Source organism: Ciconia boyciana, chromosome 2 (assembly GCF_034638445.1).
Source record: "Ciconia boyciana chromosome 2, ASM3463844v1, whole genome shotgun sequence".
In the NCBI taxonomy this organism is placed as follows: Eukaryota; Metazoa; Chordata; class Aves; order Ciconiiformes; family Ciconiidae; genus Ciconia; species Ciconia boyciana.
The window spans coordinates 102,994,836-102,999,743 of record NC_132935.1 but is presented as its reverse complement, the minus strand read 5'-3'; positions in this window follow the sequence as shown (position 1 = coordinate 102,999,743).

The following is a 4,908-nucleotide window of genomic DNA, read 5'->3' as shown; positions in this document are numbered from 1 at the left end:
CCGCGGCGAAGGAGGAGCCCGGGCGGCTGCGGGGTTACCCCTGCGCGGCCTGGGAGGAGCGCGGCCGGCGGCGCCTCCGGCGTGGGGCCGGGCCGGGCCGGGCCCCGCTGGGCCGCGCCGCGCCACTCTCCCCCTGCCGCCCCCGGCGCGGGTTGTGGCCGCCGCTGCCAGCCGGGCTGCAGCTTGCCCCTGGGATTCGCCGCCGGCGGGCGCTGGCTGCCGGCGGAGCCGGTAACGGAGCGGCGGCCGCAGCCTGCGGCATCCAACGTGCCGCCGTCACCGCGGCGTGTGCGGGTCTGCAGCCGCGGAGGTGTCCCCGCAAGGGCTGGGCAGCCCCGGGCCCTGCTCCGACCTCTAGAAGTGTGCCGTAACGCACGTAAACTTCGTGGTGGCTGGCGTTGGCCCTACCACGTAGAGCCACTTAACGGAGATTGTACTTCTAAACGGGGGATGGGGTGGTGGTTGCAAGTGTAGAACAATTCTGCCCCCAGTAAAGGTCCTGCAATTAAATTTCCTTGCCCTACTTGTGTGTCTAAAATAGGCAAGCTGGTTGGTTGAGATTTAAAAGTTTAATTAGTAACACACCAGCTTCCGCTATGATCTATTATTTTCAAACCGCAGCTTTCACACGCAAAAGGATAATGCAGAGAGCAGGAGTATGCTTGCTTTGGCTGGTCCTGCTGAAGCATGTGAATTGGCATGACGGCAAAGCCTGTGTTCAAAGCCCTGCAGCAGGACGTATTATCAAAATGTACTTACAGCACTCATTACTGCTTAGTGGGGAAATAAAAGAGGAAGTGATTATGCTGCTAATGAAGTGATTCGTACAGCGTGGCTGCTCCAACAGGAGTGCACAAATCTAAATGCTGTCCTGAACACGGGCCTGGGATTTGAAGACAAGGGCGTCGGGGCCAAATTCTGCTCTTGGCTGGGCTGTAAGTTAAAGGGAAGTCACCTGAGGGCAGACACTGTCCCCTCCTTTCTGACACCACATCACCGTGGCACTTGTGTGTGTGTTTGTATGTACATACATTAACATGCATAGATGAGTGTTTGTTCAAAGTCGATTCACATGTACAGAATCAGAAGGATGGTTTACGCCTATCTGATAAATGGGCGTAATGCCTTCACAAGGAAGCAGTTAAATAAAAAAGCTCCTTAGTAGTTATGTACAGCATGTATGTGTAGACTGATGCCATCAGAGGTTTTCAGTTTCAGGGTAAGCATGCCTGAATGCAAATGCTGGCCCCCTTTATACTTGGTAAGAAGCTGAAATCTACTTAAATTGAGTATTTTAGCTCTAGTTTTGGTTAATCACAGCAGGTGGCAGTATGTACAAGACTAATTTAATACTCTTGGATGTCAGAGATACTTAAACAAAATTTAGAAATACCAAACAGCACAGAAAATGCGGCAGGAGAGCAGGAAACAAACACACACCATTGCTGGCAACTAACGGCAGCTTATGTTGACTCTGCATGTTTGGAATGCAAAAGCTAGGGAAGCATCTGAAGAATATCTGCCAGAAATTTACATTTAATGAATTTGCAGTAAGTCTCGCACAGCTGACATTTCACACTCTTCAATAAAAAAGGGAAAAGATACTGGGTTGATCTATTTGTTTTCCTTTGTCAGTCTGTTATTCTGGCTGCTTACACAACAGAAGTGTTGGAAATAAGATGACATAACTTCACACTGAATATATATTGATATGAACTTTGATATGTACGATATAATAGGCCAGTATACCAGTAAGTTTTGGTATTGTATCTCATTATAGCTGCATTATCAGTCATCATCGTAATTGTCTGGAAGGGTAGACAATATCCAAATATCACCTCTACCTTTAAAGGTGAAGGCAACACATTGGTGTGAACTGGCAGCCAGGGATAAGTTATGAAGCACAATAGAATGTCTGATTTTATATTGCTGCTGACAAAAGATAACTGGAGATCTAGAACTGCCATCTATTTATTGCAGCTCTAAATACCAACCAGCTGCTTGTTGCTTCTGCTGCATGCACATGTCAGGTATCCTGTCTGTCCTGCAGTGCCAACCTTTGGAGCAGTTTGCTGTATTTCATCAAAAAAATAATGGGGCAAGCTCATCTGCTGTTTGTTGAAGAAGCTCACTGACACAAACGGACATGACGGCTCTCCTCCATTCAGCCAAAATGAGAGGATAGCTCCTGCACAGGCTTGCTTAGCCATGAAATTGCCATCCAAATCAGAAGCCATTGGTGAGGTTGAATTACGTGAGCAACTACTTCCACTGTCGGCTGAATGTCAGTGCAGACATGAGGGACTGGTCTGATTGCAGCTGGGGTATGTGGAAGAGAAAGAGCAGAAACACCAAAGAAAAAGACACAGAAAGAGAAGGAAATCATAGGTATCATCAGAGGAGTCCTTATAAATCTCTACTGGAGAAAAGCTCAGAGAACTTTTTGGTAAAATTATGGTAGAAAGGCATATAGAAATTATCTCCTAGTGTATGATTTGTACATTTAATCAATCCTGTTTATATACAAAGACGTGCCTGAACCTATTGCCTGTTTCTTCTCCTAAAAGAAATGCTCACAGGAGCCCCATTTATTCATGTTAAGGAAAAAAAATGAACAAAAAAAGCCCCAACCAAAACTCAAAAAAACAGATTAAGCAAAAACCATGTTTGCTTCCAAACAGTAGATGAGTGTCTAGTGGATGATGAGTGCAGCTGAATAAGAATAAAGGAAAGACCCCGTGGAAAACTTAAAATACATACTATTCATATTTAGAATAATTTCTCTTATGTGAATGAATCAGGAATACTCCATTAATAATCTCAAGTGCCTTAATCAAAGATAGCTACAGTAACACACTGAGAAATCTTTGCCTAGAAAGGATGACTGCACTTTCATTACAAGACCACATGACAGATATTTTTCAACTTTTTCCCTACTTGTGCTAACCACCTGGAATTTGTTTCTCCATGGAGAACCATTTCCTCATGTGCCTCTAAGGGTTTGCCAAAGCCTTTTTCCCTGTGTAACCCTTTATCATCTCAGCTGTCTCAAGAATACTGTTAGAAAACACCTGTGTCATCAAAAGCTGTAGCTTAAACTGTGATTGTCTGATGCCTTTTTTTTAAGCAAAAATAATTGATCCTAGTATTCTAAGGAGTTTTTGATCTGGCAATTGCATAAGTAGGTGAAATTGCTATGACATGGGTTTTAAAATTTACAGCTGCATCAGTACATCAGCATTTTGTTTCTTCCAGTCAGTGTGTGTGTGCATCAGATCTGAAACACCTGGTATTTATGTACTTTAAACTGTCCATGCGGCCAGTCTGATTACCCCAGAATTACAACTGGGAATAAAATGGCTGCTATTGCTTAGTCTGATTTTTAGATAAGCTGCACAAAGGTGTAGTTATTAAGTGTGATTCTCAGCACTGTGTGCAATAGAACAAGCTGAATGTCATTCTCTGTGTTCAGAAATGTTATCCTTACCCTTTCTGTACATTCTTTTGGTCTTTTCTTCAGCACTAGGACATGTTCCTATCCTCATGTTTTGCTATCACTGAGCCTGTCAGGGACCTGCAACAAGCTGCAAAATCCTTCCTGGTCCTGAAATGGCACAGACCTCATGGCATTTTGATGCCATGACCGTTTGATGCTATGTCGCTATGCCATGGCTCTGTTCTCATCACATCCCCCAACATGTACTTTGTTATGCGACCTCAGGTCCATCATGTGATCCTGACACACGACCTGACTGACTGGGTCTCATGCATCAGCCTCAAGTAAGATGAGAGGTCTGACATCACTCCATCATAAAAAGATTGTGTCTCTGCATTTATTTTAATCATGCATGTTAGTGGGTTCAGCAGCTTGTCTCATTACTGTTGAGAATGTGATAGGAGATAGCTTAGAAACTGAAACAATAGTGCGGATAAGAGGTCAGGCCCTGGAAAGGCTAGAAGGAGCAGATTCTCATGGATGAAGGTTTTGCTATCACGGGCTGAAGTGTCTGAGCTTTTCTCAGCTTTTGGGCAGTGTTGTACTTAGGGAAGATAGAAAACATGCTGACTTTATACCGTATTGGAAACACTCTGGTTTTGTTTTGCTTTGTTCCTATAAAATAAAATGTATTGTTCTGAAAAGGTTGGTGTGAAATGGTGAGCTCTGTAGCCCATGGTGGGCTGGACAGTCATGAGTGCTTTTCAGGGGCTGAATTTGAAGGTGTTGCCTTAAGAAAATGGGGAGATTCCGCTGCAGCACAAGTAAAGGGATAGAGGGCAGAAATGCAGCTGAATCTGAAAGATGAAGTCTTCAGAGGCATAGCTATTAGCCATGTAAAGGTTAAACTATGGGCAAAATTCTGCATTGCAGTTCTTCAAAGGATTCAGAATGTACTCCCACTTTTGGACAAAGATTTTGCCCACCAGTTCTAGGCTGCTTTAAGGCTAGCAATGAGCTGATACCACTTAAGGGGTATTTTATTGCAGTCCACAAAAGTGATTGTAACTAGTGTGGCAATAAGTAAAGACCAACAGTACTTTGGAGTAGCACAAGTGTTGAAATGGGTGCATGAGTAAAATATTCAGTGGCTTATTCCTATGCCAAAGATGTTGTGTGATTGCAAATTAGGCCCAAGGTCACCAGAAGTGGTAGAATTGGCCACAAAATAGAAGATAGTTGACGTACCACTACTTGACTGCAGAACAGTGTGAAGGTCATCAGCACTTTTGTTTTTTACACATAAGCATATTTTTAATACAAATTTTCATTTCAGGTTGCAATAGATCAATGTTAAACAGTATTAATTTGAGGATGGTAAATGCTTGGTTCTCCCCTTTATTAGTTAGAAGAAACCCAGCAGCAAGTAGAGAAATTGAACTGTTAACCAATAACAGTAGCATATTTGACTT